Raw genomic sequence first — 22,129 nt, 5'->3', positions numbered from 1 at the left:
CCAATTACTCAGTGATCAAAAAGAATGAAATCTTGCCATTTGCAACAGCATGGATGGATCTAGAATGTTTTATTGATCTTTTTAAAGAATGATCTCTTTGTTTTGAGTATAAGACAATTATAAAGGTTTTAATGATTTCAAAAGCAGTCAGGTTCTAAACCCATTAAGTTCTGACTTGCAACTGAACCCCATGAAATCTGATATGCCCACTTTGAGGAGGTTGTCTGACCATCCAGGTCAAGCTGGATCACCACAAGGTAGAGACAATGGAGTAAGGCAGGCCTAGAGCTGGTGTGTCTTCCAGGATAGATAGGCATTCCAGATAACAGCAACACACTGGACAAGGGCCAAGCTGTAATGAAGGTGAACCAGGTGGAAGTTGGCTAACTGCACACCAGGCTAGAGATTATAATTGGTAATAAGGGCACTAGGATTGTCCTGCTGTAGCTTGGCCCATCTGTCCTGGACTGACAGTCCATTGAATGCTCCTACCAGTGGGAAGAAACAGCCTAGAAAGCACAGGGCAAAGCTCCACTGATTTAATAGCATCGTCTTTAGTGCATCTACCTTGGTGGTGCTGGGGATAAGCTGGTCAAAACCCCTGTACAAGCCTTCTACTACAGAGCCCACAAAACCACAGCCCAGGGAGACCATAGTTAGGGTCCAGCCAGTCTGGTGTTCCTACAGACATCACCTCTCCACCAGCTGCTGTGAGATAATGTCACTCAGAACCATCAGGGACGCAGCTGTCATGACCTGTACTTTCCATGGATTTTGTAGTTTCTACAAAACTAAAAGGCAATCTACAGAATGGGAGAAGATATTTGCAAATGACATATCTGATAAAGGCTTAATATCTAAAATATATAAAGAACTTATAAAACACAACACCCCCCAAAAATGAATGATCCAATTAAAAAATGGGAAGAAGACATGAACAGACATTTCTACAAAGCAGACATCCAAATGGTCAACAGACACATGAAAGGATGCTCAACATCACTCATCATCAGGGAAATGCAAGTCAAAACTACAATGAGCTATCACCTCACACTTGTCAGAAGGGATAAAATCAACAAAAAAGAAACAGGTGTTGGTGAGGATGTAGAGAAAGGAGAACCCTCTTACACTGTTGGTGGGAATGCAAACTGGTGCAGCCACTCTGGAAAACAGTGTGGATGTTCCTCAAAAATTTAAAAATATAACTACCCTACAGCCCAGCAATAGCACTATTGGGTATTTACTCAAAGAATACAAAAATACTAATTCAAAGAGTTACATGCATCCCAATGTTTATAGCAACATTATCTACAATAGCCAAATTATGGAATCAACCCAAGAGTCCATCGACTGATGATGGATAAAGAAGATGTAGTACATACATACAGTGGAATACTACTCAGCCATAAGAAAGAATGAAACCTTGCCATTTGCAATGACATAGATCGAGCTAGAGAGTATTATGCTAAGAGAAATAAGTCATTCAGAGAAAGACAAATACCATATGATTTCACTCATATGTGGAATTTAGGAAACAAAACAAATGAGCAAAGCAGAGAGAGAGAGAGAGAGAGAGAGAGAGAGAGAGGGAGGGAGAGAGAGAGAGAGAGGGACTAAGAAACAGACTCTTAGCTATAGAAAACAAACTAATGGTTATCAGAGGGGAGGTGGGTGAGGGTGTGGGTTAAATAGGTGATGGGGATTAAGAAGTGCACTTATTGTGATGAGCACCAGGTGTTAAATGGAAGGGTTGAATCACTATTTTGTACACCTGAAACTAATATTATACTTTATATCAACTAACTGGAATTGAAATAAAAACTTGAAAAAAGTAAAGAACCATCTGTTTATTTCATAGATTTTCTCTATTATTTTTCTATTTTCACTTTTATTGACTGCTGTTTATTATTTCTTTCCTGATTGCTTTGGGTTTATTTTTCTTTTTGTTTTCTAAGTTCTTAAGCTGAGAGTTTAGATTATTGATTTGAGACTATTACTGTTTTTTAATATATGCATTTAGTGCTATAAATTTCCCTCTCAGCACTGCTTTAGCTGTCTTAACAAATTTATATATATATATATATATATATATGAAATTTATTGACAAATTGGTTTCCATACAACACCCAGTGCTCATCCCAAAAGGTGCCCTCCTCAATACCCATCACCCACCCTCCCCTCCCTCCCACCCCCCATCAACCCTCAGTTAGTCTTAACAAATTTTAATATGTTGTGTTTTCATTTTCATTCATCCATTCTGAAGCACTTTTTGATATCCTCCAACATTTCCTCTTTAACTCATGGATTAATTAGGAGTGCATTTAGTTCCCAAGAGTTTGAAGATTTTACTGTTATTTTACTGTTATTGATTTCATGTATGATTCCATTATGGTTGGAGAACACACTTGGTATGATTTAAATTCTTTTAAATTGATTGAAATTTGTTTTATGGCCCGCAATATGATCTATCTTCGTATGTGTTTCATGGGTACTTGAAAAGAATGTGTAGTTGACTGTTATTGGGTGTAGTGCTCTATTTATCCTGTTGGTTGACTGTGTTGCTCAATTCCATATACTTGCATATTTCCCCCTAGTATAATTGTGGATTTGTCTATTTTTCTAAATAGAGAAAGAGTTCTGTTTTTCCAATTCTAAGAACAGTTCTATCAGTTTTTGCTTTATAGATCTTTCAGCACTGTTGTTTGGTGCATACACATTTAGGATTCCTGGTAGACTTTTCCTTTTATCATTATGTAATGCCCATCTCTGTCTCTGGTAATTTTCTTTGAAGTTTACTTTATGTGATATTAATATGGCTATTCCTAGTGATACTAATATGGCTATTCCTAGTCTCCTTTGCTTGATATGTCATTTTCTTTATTTTTACTTTCAACCTGTCAATATCATTATATTTTAAGTGAGTTTCTTGTAGACAACATAAAGTCAGGTCATGTTTTTAAATTCCCACTGCTAATCTCTGTCTTTTAACTGGTATATTTAGACCATTGTAAATTATCAGTATATCAGGGTTGAAGTCTGCCATTTTATTTTTTGTTTTCTGTTTTTGATTTATAGGCTTTACTTATTTTATTTTCCTGTGGGTTACTTGAACATTATTTAGAATTCCATTTTGATTTATCTAAAGTGTTTTTTTAAGTTTATTTTTTTTGAGAGAGAGAGAGAACATGTGTGTACATGTGAGTGGGGAAGGGACAGAGAGAGAGAGAGAGAGAGGGAGAGAGAGAATCCCAAGCAGGATCCACACTTTCAGTGCAGAGCCCGACATGGGGCCCAATCCCACCAACTGTGAGATCATGACCTAAGCTGAAATTAAGAGCCTGATGCTTAACCGACTGTGCCACCCAGGCACCCTTAGATTCTTTCTGTATAGAATTTTTAGTGATTACTTTTGGTATTACATTTTATATACATGTATGTAACTTATTACATGTATCATCATTTTACCAGTTTGAATGAAGTATAGAAACTTTAGCTCCCTTTATGTCCTTTTACCCTCCCTATTTATAATGTGACTGTTTTAAATATTTTCTCTACATATGTTTAGAACCACATCAGACAATATTATAATTTTTGCATTAACCATAAAATATACTTTAGAAAACTCAAGAGAAGGAAAACCTATTGTATATACCCATACTTTTGGTTACTGTGTTCTTTCTTTTCATGATGTTCCAAGTTTCTTTCTTTTACTATTTTCTTTCTGTTAAGAGAACTTCCTTTAGCCATTCTTATAGGTAAGTCTGCTCATGATAAATTCTATTAGTTTTTCTGCATCTGGGAATGTCTTGATTTCCCCTTCATTCTTGATATTTTTTCTGGATATGGAATTCTAAGGTGATAGTTTTTGTTTCAGCACTTGAAAGTGTTGTGCTACTTTATTTTGGCATTCATGGTTTCTGATGAGAAGTCTGCTATTCAAATTGTTTTCCCCCTATAGATAAGTAAGCATTACTCTTTCACTGATTTCAATATTATTTCTTTGACTTTAGTCTAAGAAGTTTGACTATGATGTATTGGTGTGGATTTTTTTGCATTTACCATTTTTGGATTCGCTTAGCTTCTTGAACCTGTAGGGAACCATGTGGGAAGTTTTCAGCTGTTATTTCTTTGAGCATTTTTTTCAGACCCACCCTCTCACTCTTCTCCTAGGACTCCAATGAGAAATATTAGATTTTTTGTTATAGTCCCATAAGTCAATGCAGCTTTGTGTATTATTTTTCACTATATTTTCTATTTTTCAGATGGGGTAATTTCTATTGCTCTGTCTTCTAGGTTACCAATTCTTTCCTCTATCCCCTATATTCTGATGTTGGGACCATCAATTGAGCTTTATATTTTGGTGATTTTATTTTTTAGTTCTAAAATTTGCATTTTGTTCTTTATGTCCTCTGTTCCTTTGTTGAGACTTTCTATTTGTTCCTGAGTTTCTCTGTTTTATCATTTGCTTCAATTGTGTTCATCATTGCCATCTGAAGTATGATTATGATGATGGTTAATCTTGGACCGATATTCTAACAACTGTGTCATCTTGGGGTTACCATTTATTTTGTTTCTTTTCATTCAGTTTGAGATCTTCATGGTTCCTTGTACAAGTAATTTTCAGTTGAAGTTTGAACATTTTGGCTGTAATATTATGAGGCTCTGGATCTTTTTTAAACCTGTTTTAGCTGGCCTTTTTTGATACTGATTTGGCAGGTAAGAGGGGTGTCACCTCATTATTTCCAGGTAGGGGTAGAAGTCTATATTCCCTATTCAACCTCAATTAACACCCAAGGTTGGGGAAATTTTCATTACTCCTGGAAAGGGTAGGATTTCCATCTCTTCACTAGACCTCCACTGATGACTCCCTGGCTGGGAAGGAAGGAAGTGCCTTGTTAATGCTCCACATCTGACTTTCACTCATACTAAAAGTTATAGGGGTTTCATTTATGTTGGGCAGTTAGCTTTCTCTAACATCACCCCAGTGCAGAAGTCACCTTGTTACTGTTGAGGGTGTGTGGAAGACCAAGCTTCTCAGGTGATTTCTTTTCTTTTTAATTATTAATTTATTTTATTGTTTAAATTACATCCAAGTTAGTTAACATATGGTACAACGATGATATCAGGAGATTACTTAATGCCCCTTACCCATTTAGGCCACCCCCCTTCCCACAACCCCTCCAGCAACCCTCTGTTTGTTCTCTATATTTAAGAGTCTTTGATGTTTTGTCCCCCTCCCTGTTTTTATATTATTTTTGCTTCCCTTCCCTTATGTTCATCTGTTTTATCTTAAATTCCACATCTGAGTGAAGTCATATGATGTTTGTCTTTCTCTAACTGACTAACTTCCCTTAGGATAATACCCTCCAGTTCCATACACATAGTTACAAATGGCAAGATTTCATTCTTTTTGATTGCTGAATAATACTCCATTGTGTATATATATACCACGTCTTCTTTATCCATTCATCCATCGATGGACATTTGGGCTGTTTCCATACTTTGGCTATTGTCAATAGTGCTGCTATATACATTGGGGTGCGTTTGCACCTTTGAAACAGCACACCTATATTCCTTGGATAAATACCTAGTATTGGAATTGATGAGTTGTAGGGTAGTTCTATTTTTAATATTTTGAGAAACCTCCATACTGTTTTCTAGAGTGGCTGCACCAGTTTGCATTCCCCTTAGTCATGCAAAAGAGATCCTGTTTCTCCACATCCTTGCCAACATCTGTTGTTGCTTGAGTTGTTAATGTTACCATTCTGACAGGTGTGAGGTGTTATCTCATTGTGGTTTTGATTTGTATTTCCCTGATGATGAGTGATGTTGAACAGTTTTTCATGTGTCTATTTGCCATCTGAGTGTCTTCTTTGGAGAAGTGTCTATTCATGTCTTTTGCCCATTTCTTCACTGGATTATTTGTTTTTTGGGTGTTGAGTTTGATAAGTTCTTTATAGATTTTGGAGACTAACCCTTTTTCTGATATGTCATTTGCAAATATCTTCTCCCATTCTGTCGGTTGCCTTTTAGTTTTGCTGATTGTTTCCTTTGCTGTGCAGAAGCTTTTTGTTTTGATCAGGTCCCAATAGTTCATTTTTGCTTTTGTTTCCCTTGCCTCTGGAGACGTGTTGAGTAAGAAGTTGCTGTGGCCAAGATCAAAGAGGTTTTTGCCTGCTTTCTCCTCGAAGATTTTGATGGTTTCCTGTCTTACATTTAGGTCTTTCATCCATTTTGAGTTTATTTTTGTGAATGGTGTAAGAAAGTGGTCCAGGTTCAGTTTTTTGCATGTTGCTGTCCAGTTTTCCCAGCACCACTTGCTGGAGAGACTGTCTTTATTCCATTGGATGTTCTTTCCTGCTTTGTCAAAGATTAGTTGGCCATACATTTGTGGGTCCATTTCTGGGTTCTCTATTCTGTTCCATTGATCTGAGTGTCTGTTTTCATGCCAGTACCATACTGTCTTGATGATTAAAGCTTTGTAATATGTATTGAAGCCTGGGATTGTGATGCCTCCTGCTTTGTTTTTCTTTTTCAAGATTGCTTTTGCTATTTGGAGTCTTTTCTGGTTCCATACAAATTTTAGGATTGTTTGTTCTAGCTCTGTGAAGAATACTGGTATTATTTTGATAGGTATTGCATTGAATATGTAGATTGCTTTGGGTAGTATTGACATTTTAACAATGGCATGGAATATTTTTCCCTTTTTTGTGTCTTCTTCAATATCTTTCATAAGCTTTCTATAGTTTTCAGTGTATAGATTTTTCACCTCTTTGGTTATGTATATTCCTAGGTATTATATGGTTGTTGGTGCAAACATAAATTGAATCGATTCCTTGATTTCTCTTTCCATTGCCCCATTATTGGTGTATAGGAACGCAGCCAATTTCTGTGCGTTGATTTTATATCCTGTGATCTAGCAGTTTTTTGTGGAATCTTGCCATCTGCGAAGAGTGAAAGTTTGACTTCCTCCTGGCCAATTTGGATGCCTTTTATTCCTTTGCATTGTCTGATTGCTGAGACTAAGAGTTCCAATACTATGTTGAATAACAGTGGCGAGAGTGGACATCTCTGTCTTGTTCCTGACTTTAGGATGATATTAGCATTGGGTTTTCATATATGGCTTTTATGATCTTGAGGTATGATCCTTCTATCCCTACCTTCTTGGGTTTATTTATGGAGAAGGGATGCTGTATTTTGTCAAATGCTTTCTCTGCACCTATTGGGAGGATCATATGGTTCTTGTCCTTTCTTTTATTGATGTTATGCATCACATTTGTTGTTTTGTGAATATTTAACCAGCCCTGCATTCCAGGTATAAATCCCACTTGGTCATGGTAAATAACTTTTTTAATGTATAGTTGGATCCAGTTGGCTGGTATTTTATCGAGGATTTTTGCATCCATGTTCATCAGGGAAATTGGTCTATAGTTCTCCTTTTTAGTGGGGTCTTTGTCTGCTTTTGGAATCAAGGTAATGCTGGCTTCATGGAAAGAGTTTGGGGGTTTTCCTTCCATTTCTATTTTTTGGAACAGCTTCAAGAGAATAAGTGTTAACTCTTCTTTAAATGTTTGGTAGAATTGCCTTGGAAAGCCATCAGACCCTGGACTCTTGTTTTTTGGGAGATTTTTGATTATTAATTTGATTTCTTTACTGGTTATGGGTCTGTTCAAATTTTCTATTTCTTCCTGTTTCAGTTTTGATAGTGTATATGTTTCTAAGAATTTGTCCATTTCTTCCAGATTGCCCATTTTATTGGCATATAATTGCTCATAATATTCTCTTATTATTGTTTTTATTTCTGCAGCGTTGGTTGTGATCTCTCCTCTTTCATTCTTGATTTTATTTATTTGGGCCCATTCCTTTTTCTTTTTGATCCAAACCTAGTGGTTTATCAATTTTGTTAATTCTTTCAAAGAACCAGCTTCTGGTTTCATTGATGTGTTTTACTCTTTTTTTTGTTTGTTTGTTGTTGTTTTCGATCACAGTCATTTCTGCTCTAATCTTTATTATTTTCTGCCTTCTGCTGTTTTGGGGTTTTATTTGCTGTTCTTTTTCCAGCTTTTTGAGGTGTAAGGTTAGGTTGTGTGTCTGAGACCTTTCTTCCTTCTTTAGGAAGGACTGGATTGCTGTATACTTTCTTCTTATGACTGACTTTGTTGCATTCTAGAGGTTTTGGTCCATGGTGTTATCGTTTTCATTGGCTTCCATGTACTTTTTAATTTCCTCTTTAACTTCTTGGTTAGCCCATTCATTCCTTAGTAGGATGTTCTTTAGACTCCAAGTATTTGTAATCTTTCCAAATTTTTTCTTGTGATTGATTTCAAGTTTCATAGCATTGTGCACTGAAAATATGCACGGTATGATATCAATCATTTTGTGGTTGTTAAGGGCTGATTTGTGTCCGAGTATGTAATCCATTCTGGAGAATGTTCCCTGTGCACTCGAGAAGAATGTGAGTTCTGCTGCTTTAGGATGAAATGTTCTGAATATTTCTGTTAAATCCATCTGGTTCAGTGTGTCACTCAAAGCCATTGTTTCCTTGTTGATTTTCTGATTACACGATCTGTCCATTGCTGTAAGTGGGGTGTTGAAGCCCCCTACTATTATGGTATTATTATCAACAAGTTTCTTTATGTTTGTGATTAATTGATTTATATATTTGGGTGCTATCACATTTGGAGGATAAATGTTTACAACTGTTAGGTCTTCTTGGTGGATAGACCCCTTAATTATGATATAATGCCCTTCATCTGTTGTTATAGTCCTTATTTTAAAATCTAGATTATCTGACATAATATGGCTACTCTGCCTTTGTTTTGTTGACCATTAGCACGATTGATGGTTCTCCATCCCCTTATTTTCAATCTGAAGGTGTCTTTAGGTCTAAAGTGGGTCTCTTGTAAACAGCATAGAGATGGATCTTGTTTTCTTATCCGTTCGGTTACCCTGTGTGTTTTGATTGGAGCATTTAGACCATTGACATTTAGAGTGAGTACTGGAAGACATGAATTTATTGCCATAATGTTGCTTGTAGAGTTGGAGTGTCTGCTGGTGTTCTCTGGTCCTTTCTCGTCTTTGTTGCCTTTGGTCTTCTTCGGTTTTCTTTTTTTTTTCACTTTTTCTCCCCTCAGAGAGTCTCCCTTAAAATTTCTTGGAGGGCTGTTTAGTGGTCATAAACTCCTTTCATTTTTGTTTGTCTGGGAAATTTTTTATCTCCCCTTGTATTTGAATGAGTCTTGCTGGATAAAGAATTCTTGGTTGTATATTTTTCCAATTCAGCACATTGAATATATCCTGCCACTCCTTTCTGGACTGACAAGTTTCTGTGGATAGGTCTGCTGCAAACCTGATCTGTCTTCCCTTGTAGGTTAAGGACTATTTTTCCCTTTCTGCTGTCATGATTCTTTCCTTGCCTGAGTATTTTGTGAATTTGACTAAGATATGCCTTGTTGATGGTTGGTTTTTGTTGAATCAAATGGGAGTCCCCTGTGCTTTCTGGATTTTGATGTCTGTGTCTTTCTCCATGTTGGGAAAGTTTTCTGCTATGATTTGCTCACATAATACTTTTTCTCTCTCTTCATCTTCTGGGACCCCTATGATTCTGATGTTGTTCCTTTTTAATGAGTCACTGAGTTCTTTAATTTTTATTTCGTGCTCTTTAATTTTATTTCGTAGTCTCCTTCTTTTTTCTGCTTCATTATTCCCCATAAGTTTGCCCTCTATATTGTTGATTTTCTGCTCTGCCTCATCCATCCTTGCCATCATGGCATCCATTCGAGATTGCAGCTCAGTTATAGCACTTTTATTTCATCCTAACTAGCTTTTACTTCTTTTTTCGCCACAGAAAGGGATTCTAATCCAATTTTTGACCCCAGCTAGTATTCTTATTAACGTGATTCTAAATTCTGGTTCAGACATCTTGCATGTATCTGTGTTGGTTAAATCCCTGGTTGTCATTTCTTTCTGCTCTTTCTTTTGGGGTGAATTCCTTCTGTTTTTTATTTTGAAGGAAGAAAAGGAATCAATGAGTTAAAAAATTAAAATTAAAAAATTAAAGACAACACACACATACACACACACAAATCAAATAAATTATGCTAGATCCTAGGTGTGTTTTGGTCTGGGTGTTGAAAGGGGCTTGATAGATTAGAGAAAAGGAGGAAAACAAAACAAAAACAAAAAAAGGAAAACATTTGAAAATTTGAAAAAATGAATACAATGAAATAGAATAAAATGAAATTATGGAAGTAAGTAGTATTTGAAAATTTACAAAAAAGTTATAAATATAGTAGAAAATAATTAAAGAAAAGTATTTTAATAAAAATTGAAAAAAATTTTCTCTTTCTGTATTCAAGATAACAAAAAGAAACAAACAAAAAAAAAAAGAAAATTGAATAGATGGACCAGCATGAACAGACTGAGATACGATTGAAAGTACATTGTTTACCCCTAGAACTCAACCTATGAATCACTTTATAGTCCATCAACTAAGCAGGCATAGAGATTTTTGGTGTTTCTTAAGAGCAAGGTTAGCCCAGTTTGGCGGGACTTAGTGTAATGGTTCTGTTCTTCCTTAGATGGTGCTGCTTACCTTACTGGAGTGGATTGTTATGGCCCTTGTAGGTGAGTATGCACATGTGTGGGAGAGGTTAAAATGGCATCACCCAGCTACCCAGTCTCTAGTATCTGAACTCTGTTCTCTCCAGTCAGCAGTCACACCCTTATCCTTTGTCTACGGCTTTCATCCACTCCCCTTTTACACTGTCCATGACCAAGTCATCAAGTTGCCAAGTGGCACCTGCCTCCTGAGTTTTATCTCAGATGTGGCTGCTTTTCCCAACCCCTTAATTCTGAGCAACTGTGGCTTTGCCCCATTCTGCCCCTCTGCAGGAGGTTCTCACCAAGCAATGGCCAGGTGCGGGCTGTACCCAGGAATGCCTGTGGGACCGTGCTGCTGCAATGCCTAGAGATTGTGGTTGGATGCCATCCTGCTCCAGAAAAAGTTCATGTGATCGTGTAGCAGCATTGTTTCAGGCATTATGGAAAATCACAACACACACCTGGCACTAGGCTTCACCCTTAACGACCTTATTCCAGAACTAGTGAATGTCGTTGTTTTCTAGGGTCTACTGGGGCCTTTGCCTCTGTGGGGGGCACACAGCCTCTACCAAATGTCCTCCCAGCAGGGGAACCGCCTCTCCTTGTGTGGCCCGAGGCCCCCTGGACTTCACTCTGCTCCTGGGAATTCATTCTTCTCACCAGAGCACTGCCAGGTATCAAGCTGCAGAATTTCAGACTCTGCACCTCCCCTGTTTATAGAGTCCTAATGGAATTTAAACCCTCCCCTTTCTCCTTTCTCCTTTTTTAATTTGGTCCCTGCAGCTGTTTCCACTTTTCCACTTCCTCTCCAACTACTTTTGGTGGGGGGTGCTTTTCCTGTATTCTCCTCTCTCCACCCCCCCCACATCTCCATCCTCTCTCTGCACACAAAGACAGATCCCTGCCCCTGAGGCTTCTCTCTCTCCCCCAGTTCATCTCTCTGCACCATGAACCTGCTGAATTCTGTGGTTTAGGTTGTGCAGATTGTTGTGTTAATCCTCAAATCAGTTTTCTAGGTGTACAGTATGGTTTAGTGTTGATCTGGCTGTATTTCATGGACGTGAGACATAAGAAAACCTTCCATGCTGTTTCGCCGTCTTGGCTTCTCCCAACCCCTCCCTTCTGAGGGACTGTGGCTTTGATCTGCTCAGACCCTCTGGCGGACGGTCTCGCTGAGCAATGGCCAGGTACTGGCCCACCCCCCAGGAACGTTTGAGAGACCACACTGCTGTTGATGCCTAGAGACTGTGGCTGGGTGCCAGCCTGCCCCAGAAAAAGTTCACTCGATCTTGTAGCAGCAGCATTTCAGGGATTCTGGAAAATCACAACACATATCTGGCACTAGGCTTCACCCTTAATGTCCATGTTCTAGTACCAGTGAATGTGATTGTTCTCAGGGCCCACTGGGTCCTTTGCCTGTGGGGAGTCTGCACAGCCTCTACCAAGTGTCCTCCCAGCAGGGGAACCACAACTCCCCATGTGGCCCGAGGACCCCTTGGACTTCGCTCTCTGCCTCTGGGGATTTGCCCTTCCCTCCAGAGCACCACCAGATATCGAGCTGCAGAGTTTCAGAGTCTGCATTCCCCCTGTTTATAGAGTCTTAATGGAATTTAAATCCTGTCTTTTCTCCTTTCTGCCCCTTGTTTTCAGTCCTGTGGCTGTTTCCACTTTTCCACTTTCTCTCCAGCTGCTTTTGGTGGTGGTGGTGGTGGGGGTGCTTTCCCTGTACTGTACCCTGGTCTACATCCTCTCTCTGCAAGCAAAAATAGCTCGCTGCCCTCTGCGGCTTCCTCTGTCCCCCAGTTCACCTCTCTGCGCCATGTACTTGCCAAGATCTGTGGTTCAGGTTGTACAGATTGGTGTGTTAATCCTCAAATCAGTTTTCTAGGTGTGCAAGATGGTTTAATGTTGATCTGGCTGCATTTCAGGGAAGAGAGACATAAAAAAAAAAAACTTCCATGCTGTTCTGCCATCTTAGCCCCTCCCTCAGGTGATTTCTACTAATGGGGCCTCATTATTGCCCAGGAGTGAAGAAATTCCAACTCCTTACATGGCCTTTTCTGGTGCCACCCAGTGGAGGTTTTGGGCAGCACCTTATGAATTTGCAAGAGTGGATGCATGCAGGAGTGGAAGCATAAGTTTCCCATTCAGCCTTTGCTACAATGAGTAAAGGCGGGGCTACAGTTGCTTTCTATGGTGTTCGACTAGAGTATAGTGCTAATTATCTAGAAGTTTCCTGGTCCTTGGACTAGTGAAAGCAGACTTTAATTTGTGCTTTCTTTTTGTCTGTACCCACTGGTGTTTCTGGGTTGCTAGCTAGATTCTTTGTCTCTAAGTCTGAGATATATTAAGCAAAAAGAAAACTGGAAGAACTTACAACTGAGATCCCTAGCTGGTATGTCTTCTTTTCCCCACCTTCAATAGTCTTCCTATGCTTGTTTTATATATAATTTCTAGGGTTTTTAGATGTGCTTAGTGGGGAGAATAAAGAAAAAATGTATCTACTCCATCTTCCAAGAAGCAGAAGTTGTGTTATTTTTTAAAATCAAAGTAATTCATTTGCATAATTTAAGAAGTTAAGGGATTTATGACATAAATCTGCAATTCCTTACCCCTTTCTTATGTATTCCTGGATCTGACTCTTTGGAGGCAACCACTTTCAATATTTTTAAGTGTTTCTTCTATTATTTACTTCCATGTTTCTAGACAATATCCTCACTCTACTATTTATTGACTTTTAAAAATTTAATATCTATTGTTTTTTTGTAGTGGTAGATAAGGATTTAGCTTTCTCATCTATTTTTCCTCATTTTCTTCATCTTTTCAATATAGTCATGTCACCATTTATTTTCATTAAATTGGTATCAGTGTTTATATTATTATAATAAATAGTATTCTTAAATTTTTTCCAAGTTGTTCTATCAAATATTCCCCCACCTTTCCTTTTCTCTTCTCTCAAATATTTCATCATATTAACTCATCTACCATAAAATTTCTTTTCCTAAAATTTGCTTTTCTTTAAGGTTCTTTGCTCTCTTTTTCCCATATGGACTGTTTACTCCCTTAGCTTGCTGTACAAATGTCATCCTGGGACTTTTCTGAAGTTTCAGTACTGTGCCCTGGTATAGGTAAAGCTTTTAACATTCATTTTGTTGGAACTTTCGTGAGCAGTTTTAATCTGGAGACTCATGTTTTTCAGGTCCAAAAAATTCTCTTATGGTATTTCTTCGAAAATTTCTTCTTCACTTTCTCTCTCTCTCTCTCTCTCTCTCTCTGTGTGTGTGTGTGTGTGTGTGTCTCTGTCTCTCTCTCTGTCTCTCTAGGACCTAGCATTAATTAGTTGGATATTAGAACTCTTGGATTGATTATGGAGAACACTAATTTTTTTTCGATTTTCTGACTTCCATTCACTTTTGTCCTACTTTTGGGGAATTTTCTGTGATTTTATTTTTTCGTTTTCTATTGAGTTTTTATTTTATTAAGTTACATGTATTAATTTTACATAAAATGAATTAAACTAATTTTATTAAGTTTTAATTTTTAAGAGTTTTTTTTAACCTTTTTCCTGATTGTTTTCATAACATTTTATGTCTATTTCATAGAAGCCATAATTTCTCATATTTTTCAGCTTTTTCTCCATTCTCTGAATTACTTTCTTCAGTTTCTTTCTTTCTGTTTAATTTTGCTTTTTTCATATGTTGAGAGCTTTCATCAGTGATATGATGATTGGTTACTTGCTTATATGTAGGTTTGATGCATAAAACATGAATAGGGGCTTTGTGAATATGGGCAGGGTGTACAGTGTGCAGAAGTTTGCTACTGATTGTTCACATAATTCATTGGGGACCCAAACTGTCAATATGTAGAAGTCTTTTCTTTTAAACTACATTTCTCCATAGATGGTTCTTTCAATTACTTGCCTGAGGTTACTGATTTGGTTAGAAGACTTTCTGACCATGGTATAGAGAAAGGGGTATGCATGGGTGTCTGACCATTTCATATGCAGCATTTCAACTTACATTCAACTTTGTATTCATCCTCACCCATCATCTTTCTTGCTATCCCTGATTCCTCAGATTTTTGTTCAGCTTCTCCAGTTAATAAGTCTCTATTGGTTTCTGGTTTACAGAGTAGGTTCTGGCTGAGGATGTTCTGTGAGTGTTGGAAGTAGTGTGTGTGTGTGTGTGTGTGTGTGTGTGTGTGTGCGCGCGCGCGCGTGTGTGTGTGTAGGGGGCAAAGTTTGATTATTCCACATATACATTTTCAATATATCCCCATTTGTACCCCGTAATTCCATTCCTACACACTGCCAGAAATGATACCTCTAAGATTTGAATCTCTCCTGGATTCTGTAGATATTTCTAGGCATCTTTTCTTTAAAATCCCCTCTTTGGGGCGCCTGGGTGGCGCAGTCGGTTAAGCGTCCGACTTCAGCCAGGTCACGATCTCGCGGTCCGTGAGTTCGAGCCCCGCGTCGGGCTCTGGGCTGATGGCTCAGAGCCTGGAGCCTGTTTCCGATTCTGTGTCTCCCTCTCTCTCTGCCCCTCCCCCGTTCATGCTCTGTCTCTCTCTGTCCCAAAAATAAATAAATGTTGAAAAAAAATTTTAAAAAAAATAAAAAAAAAGTAAAATCCCCTCTTTGAGGGGTGCTTGGGTGGTTTAGTTGGCTAAACATCCAACTCTTGATTTCAGCTCATGTCGTGATCTCGGGGTCATGGGATCAAGCCCTGCATTGGGCTCTGTGCTAAGTGTGGAGCTTGCTTAGATTCTCTCTCTCTCCCTCTGCCCCTTTCCCCCACTCTTGCGCCTTCTCTCTCTCTCTCTCCCTAATAAAATAAAATAAAATAAAATAAAATAAAATAAAATAAAAAATAAATAAAATCCCCTCTTTGCATCCTTTAGGTCATGAACTTCTCTACTTTGACAAACGAGTGACCACTCTTTCATCTACTTTCTGTCTTCTAAAAAATTTCTTGAAATCTTTATCAGCTGACATTTCCTCTCTTGTTTTCATTTTCCTTGCTGGTCCTTCATTCTGATGAAGAAATAAATATGCTTAAAAATATATATTACCATTTTTAATTTTACCACATCTCTAGAAGAGCACATTTCAAAATGCAATGTGCATAAGGGTCACCAGCAGATCTTGTTAAAGTAAATATTCTGATTCCATTGTTCTGGGTGGGGCCTGAGATTCTCCATTTACAACAAGCTCCAAGGTAAATCTCCCTGATTACACATTGACGATAGTCTAAAGCATTTTATCTGCCTCCTTTCTTTGATTTTTCTTTCTATCATGTTTAGGAGGCAAGCTAAAGTTGGCTGGCTACTGTGGGATGTGCATGTAAGAAACTGAATTTGAAAGGCCCTACAAAGATACTTCTATTAGGAACCTTTATCGATAGTTTGCAGCATCCTAAAATGTTCCCATATTGACTATTATCAACCTTTTTTACTTTCAAATGTACTATATATCTATGGAAGGAACTTTTTCAGGTTTAGTGAGATATAATTTACATATAACATTGTGTATGTTAAGGAATACAATGTAATAAGTTGATATATATATATATATATATATATTATAAAGGGATTACTGCAATAAGGTTAGTTAATACATCTATCACCTAATATAGTTACCATTTTTTTGTATATGGTGAAAGAAAACATTTAAAATCTACAGTCTAAGCAGTTTTCAAGTATACAATATAGTATGGTTAACTAGTCACCATGCTGTACATTACATCCCCAGAATTTATTCATCTTTTAACTGGGAGTTTGTATTTAAAAAAATTTTTTTTAACATTTATTTATTTTCAAGAGACAGAGAGAGACAGAGTGCGAGTGGGGGAGGGGCAGAGAGAGAGAGAAAGATACAGAACCAGAAGCAGGCTCCAGACTCTGAGCTGTCAGCACAGAGCCCGATGAGGGGCTCGAACCCACAAACAGTGAGATCATGACCTGAACTGAAGTCGGTCGCATAACCCACTGAGCCACCCAGGCGCCCTAGGAGTTTGTATTTTTTGACCACTATCATCCATCACCTGCTCCCCAGCCCCTGGCAATCACCTGTTGCCATGAGTTTGTTTTTTTTTTAAGATTCCACATGTAACTGAGATCATACAGTATATGTCTTTCTCTGACTTATTTTCCTTACCATAATGCCCTCAAGGTCTACTAATGTTATTACAAATGGCAGGATTTCTTTTTTTATGGATAATAATACTCCATTGTTTATATATGTCATATTCTTAATCCATTCACCCATTGGTGGACACTTAGTTTATTTCTGTCTTTTGGCTATTGTAAATAATTCTACAATAGATATGGAGGTGCAGATATGTCTTCAAGGTAGTGATTTTATTTCCTTCAGTTATGTACTCAGAAGTGAAATTGTGAGCATCTGGGTAGCTCAGTCAGTTAAAGCATCCAACTCTTGGTTTTGGCTGAGGTCATGAATCTCACAATTTGTGAGTTCGAGCCCCACCATTAGGCTCTGTGCTGATAGCGTGGAGCCTGCTTGGGATTCTTTCTCTCCCTTTCTCTCTGCCCCTCCCCTGCTCACCCACTCACTCTCTCTCTCTTTCTCTCAAAATAAATAAACTTAAAAATTTTTTTAAAAAAGAAGTGGAATTGCTGGATCATAGGGTAGTTGTATTTTTAATTTTTTGAGGAGCCTCTGTAGTGTTTTCCATTATGGCTGTACCAACTTACATTCTGACCAACAGTGCATAAAGGTTCCTTATTTTCCATGTCCTTGTTAGCACTTATCTCTTTCCTTTTTGATAATAGCCACTCTAACATGTATGAGATGATATCTTATGGTTTTGATTTGTATTTTCTTGATGAATTAGTGATGTTGAGCATCTTTTCATATACCTGTTGATTATTTGCATATTTTCTCTGAAAAAATGTCTATCTAGGTCCTTTGATCATTTTTAAATTTGAATTATTTGTTTTGGGGTTTTATTGTGTTTTGTTTTGTGTTTTTGCTATTGAGTTATAGGAGTTCCTTATATATTTTGGAAATTAATCTCTTATCACATATATGGTTTGCAGATATTTTGTTCCATTACATAGGTTGCCTTTTTTATTATCTTGACTCTCTCTTTTGCTGTGCAGAAGCTTTTGAATTTGATGTAGTCCCACTTGTTCATTTTTTATTTTATTGCTTGTCATTTTGGTGTCATATCCAAAAAAATATTTTCTAAGACCTGTGCCAGGGAGATTTCCCCCTGTTTTCTTCTAGGAGCTTTATGGTTTCAGGTCTTATGTTTAAGTCCTTAATCAGTTTCAAGTTAATTTTTGTGAGTGTTGTAAGATAGAGGTCCAATTTAATTCTTGTGGAGGTGAATATCCAGTTTTCTTAACACCATTTGTTGAAGATACTATCTTTTCCCCATTGAGTATTTTGTCTCCCTCATCAAATATTAATTAAGCATATAAATATGGGTTTATTTCTGAGCTCTTAACTTTGTTCCATTGGTTTATGTGTTTGTTTTTATACCAGTACCACACTGTTGATTACTGTAGCTTTGTAATGTAGTTTGAAATCAGGAAGTATGATGTCTCCAGCTTTGTTATTCTTTCTCAGGATTGCTTTGGCTACTTTCGTGGTTCCATAAATTTTGAGACTGTGTTTTTTATTTCTGTGAAAAATGCCATTGTGATTTTTAAAAGTTTATTTTCAGAGAGAGAGAGAATGTGCACACAGGGCAGGGACAAAGAAAGAGGGAAAGAGAGAGAATCTCAAGCAGGCTCCACACTCAGCTTAGTATGGAGCCTGAGGAAGGGCTTGATTCCATGTTCATGAGATCATGACCTGAGCTGAAATCAAGAGTCAGATGCTGAACTGGCTGAGCCACCCAGGCACCCCACCATTATGATTTGGGTAGGGATTGCATTGAATCTATAGATGGCTTTGGGTAGTATGGACATTTAAACAATATTCGTTCTTCTGATCCATGAACAGAGGATATATTCCCATTAATTTTTGTCTTCTTCAATTTCTTTCATCAAAGTCTTGTAGTTTTCAGTGAGATCTTTTCCTTCCTTGGTTCCATTTATTTCTAAGTACTTTATTGTTTTTGATGTTATTGTAAATTGAATTGTTTTCTTTTTTTTAAGATTTTATTCTTGGGAGGGAGGACAGGAAGATGGCGGCGTAGGAGGACGCTGGGCTCACCGCGCGTCCTGCTGATCACTTAGATTCCACCTACACCTGCCTAAATAACCCAGAAAACCACCAGAGGATTAGCAGAACGGAGTCACCGGACCCAAGTGCAGACGAGAGGCCCACGGAAGAGGGTAGGAAGGGCGGCGAGGCGGTGCGCGCTCCACGGACTAGCGGGAGGGAGCCGGGGCGGAGGGGCGGCTTGCCGGCCAAGCCGAGCCCCCGAGTCTGGCTGGCAAAAGCGGAGGGGCCTGACGGACTGTGTTCCGACAGCAAGCGCGACTTAGCATCTGGGAGGTCATAAGTTAACAGCTCTGCTCGGAAAGCGGGAAGGCTGGAGGACAAAGGGAGGGAGAGCTGCAGAACCCCCTGACGACAGAGCTCAGTTTGGTGGGGAACAAAGGCGCTCGCCAGCGCCACCTCCCCCGCCTATCCCCCAGCCAAAATCCCAAAGGGAACCGGTTCCGGCCAGGGAAATTGCTCACTCCGCGCAAACACCCAACTCTGTGCTTCTGCGGAGCCAAACCTCCGGCAGCGGATCTGACTCCCTCCGGCTGCCACAGGGCCCCTCCTGAAGTGGATCACCTAAGGAGAAGCAAGCTAAGCCTGCCCCCCCTGCCGCCGTGCACCTTGCCTACCCACCCCAGCTAATACGCCAGATCCCCAGCACCACAAGCCTGGCAGTGTGCAAGTAGCCCAGACGGGCCACGCCACCCCACAGTGAATCCCGCCCCTAGGAGAGGGGAAGAGAAGGCACACACCAGTCTGACTGTGGCCCCAACGGTGGGCTGGGGGCAGACATCAGGACTGACTGCGGCCCCGCCCACCAACTCCAGTTAAACACCACAGCACAGGGGAAGTGCCCTGCAGGTCCTCACCACACCAGGGACTATCCAAAATGACCAAGCAGAAGAATTCCCCTCAGAAGAATCTCCAGGAAATAACAACAGCTAATGAGCTGATCAAAAAGGATTTAAATAATATAACAGAAAGTGAATTTAGAATAATAGTCATAAAATTAATCGCTGGGCTGGAAAACAGTATACAGGACAGCAGAGAATCTCTTGCTACAGAGATCAAGGGACTAAGGAACAGTCACGAGGAGCTGAAAAACGCTTTAAATGAAATGCAAAACAAAATGGAAACCACCACGGCTCGGATGGAAGAGGCAGAGGAGAGAATAGGTGAACTAGAAGATAAAGTTATGGAAAAAGAGGAAGCTGAGAAAAAGAGAGATAAAAAAATCCAGGAGTATGAGGGGAAAATTAGAGAACTAAGTGATACACTAAAAAGAAATAATATACGCATAATTGGTATCCCAGAGGAGGAAGAGAGAGGGAAAGGTGCTGAAGGGGTACTTGAAGAAATAATAGCTGAGAACTTCCCTGAACTGGGGAAGGAAAAAGGCATTGAAATCCAAGAGGCACAGAGAACTCCCTTCAGACGTAACTTGAATCGATCTTCTGCACGACATATCATAGTGAAACTGGCAAAATACAAGGATAAAGAGAAAATTCTGAAAGCAGCAAGGGGTAAACGTGCCCTCACATATAAAGGGAGACCTATAAGACTCGTGACTGATCTCTCTTTTGAAACTTGGCAGGCCAGAAAGAATTGGCACGAGATTTTCAGGGTGCTAGACAGCAAAAATATGCAGCCGAGAATCCTTTATCCAGCAAGTCTGTCATTTAGAATAGAAGGAGAGATAAAGGTCTTCCCAAACAAACAAAAACTGAAGGAATTTGTCACCACTAAACCAGCCCTACAAGAGATCCTAAGGGGGACCCTGTGAGACAAAGTACCAGAGACATCACTACAAGCATAAACCATACAGACATCACAATGACTCTAAACCCGTATCTTTCTATAATAACACTGAATGTAAATGGATGAAATGCGCCAACCAAAAGACATAGGGTATCAGAATGGATAAAAAAACAAGACCCATCTATTTGCTGTCTACAAGAGACTCATTTTAGACCTGAGGACACCTTTAGATTGAGAGTGAGGGGATGGCGAACTATTTATCATGCTACTGGAAGCCAGAAGAAAGCTGGAGTAGCCATACTTATATCAGACAAACTAGACTTTAAATTAAAGGCTGTAACAAGAGATGAAGAAGGACATTATATAATAGTTACAGGGTCTATCCATCAGGAAGAGCTAACAATTATAAATGTCTATGCGCCGAATACTGGGGACTTTAACACCCCACTTACAGAAATGGATAGATCATCTAGACACACGGTCAATAAAGAAACAAGGGCCCTGAATGAGACATTGGATCAGATGGACGTGACAGATGTATTTAGAACTCTGCATCCCAAAGCAACAGAATATACTTTCTTCTCAAGTGCACATGGAACATTCTCCAAGATAGATCATATACTGGGTCACAAAACAGCCCTTCATAAGTTTACAAGAATTGAAATTATACCATGCATACTTTCAGACCACAATGCTATGAAGCTTGAAATCAACCACAGGAAAAAGTCTGGAAAACCTCCAAAAGCATGGAGGTTAAAGAACACCCTACTAACGAATGAGTGGGTCAACCAGGCAATTAGAGAAGAAATCAAAAAATATATGGAAACAAACGAAAATGAAAATACAACAATCCAAACGCTTTGGGACGCAGCGAAGGCAGTCCTGAGAGGAAAATACATTGCAATCCAGGCCTATCTCAAGAAACAAGAAAAATCCCAAATACAAAATCTAACAGCACACCTAAAGGAACTAGAAGCAGAACAGCAAAGGCAGCCTAAACCCAGCAGAAGAAGAGAGATAATAAAGATCAGAGCAGAAATAAACAATATAGAATCTAAAAAAACTGTAGAGCAGATCAACGAAACCAAGAGTTGGTTTTTTGAAAAAATAAACAAAATTGACAAACCTCTAGCCAGGCTTCTCAAAAAGAAAAGGGAGATGACCCAAATAGATAAAATCATGAATGAAAATGGAATTATTACAACCAATCCCTCAGAGATACAAACAATTATCAGGGAATACTATGAAAAATTATATGCCAACAAATTGGACAACCTGGAAGAAATGGACAAATTCCTGAACACCCACACTCTTCCAAAACTCAATCAGGAGGAAATAGAAAGCTTGAACAGACCCATCACCAGCGAAGAAATTGAATTGGTTATCAAAAATCTCCCAACAAATAAGAGTCCAGGACCAGATGGCTTCCCAGGGGAGTTCTACCAGACATTTAAAGCAGAGATAATACCTATCCTTCTCAAGCTATTCCAAGAAATAGAAAGGGAAGGAAAACTTCCAGACACATTCTATGAAGCCAGTATTACTTTGATTCCTAAACCAGAGACCCAGTAAAAAAAGAGAACTACA

At 38.8% G+C, this 22,129-nt stretch overlaps 1 pseudogene; it reads right to left on the bottom strand.

Annotated features, from left to right (window-relative positions):
- Positions 1–282: 282 nt before the first annotated feature.
- The window catches only part of LOC124513822 (protein Mpv17-like), a 59,189-nt pseudogene continuing 37,342 nt past the window's right edge, over positions 283–22,129 (bottom strand).

Source organism: Lynx rufus, unplaced genomic scaffold (assembly GCF_022079265.1).
Source record: "Lynx rufus isolate CCGP_SWC_20201006 ecotype Redwood Valley unplaced genomic scaffold, mLynRuf1.p SCAF_19, whole genome shotgun sequence".
Classification (NCBI taxonomy): domain Eukaryota; kingdom Metazoa; phylum Chordata; class Mammalia; order Carnivora; family Felidae; genus Lynx; species Lynx rufus.
The sequence above is the reverse complement of the archived record's forward strand: the minus strand, read 5'-3'. Positions and strand labels throughout refer to the sequence as shown.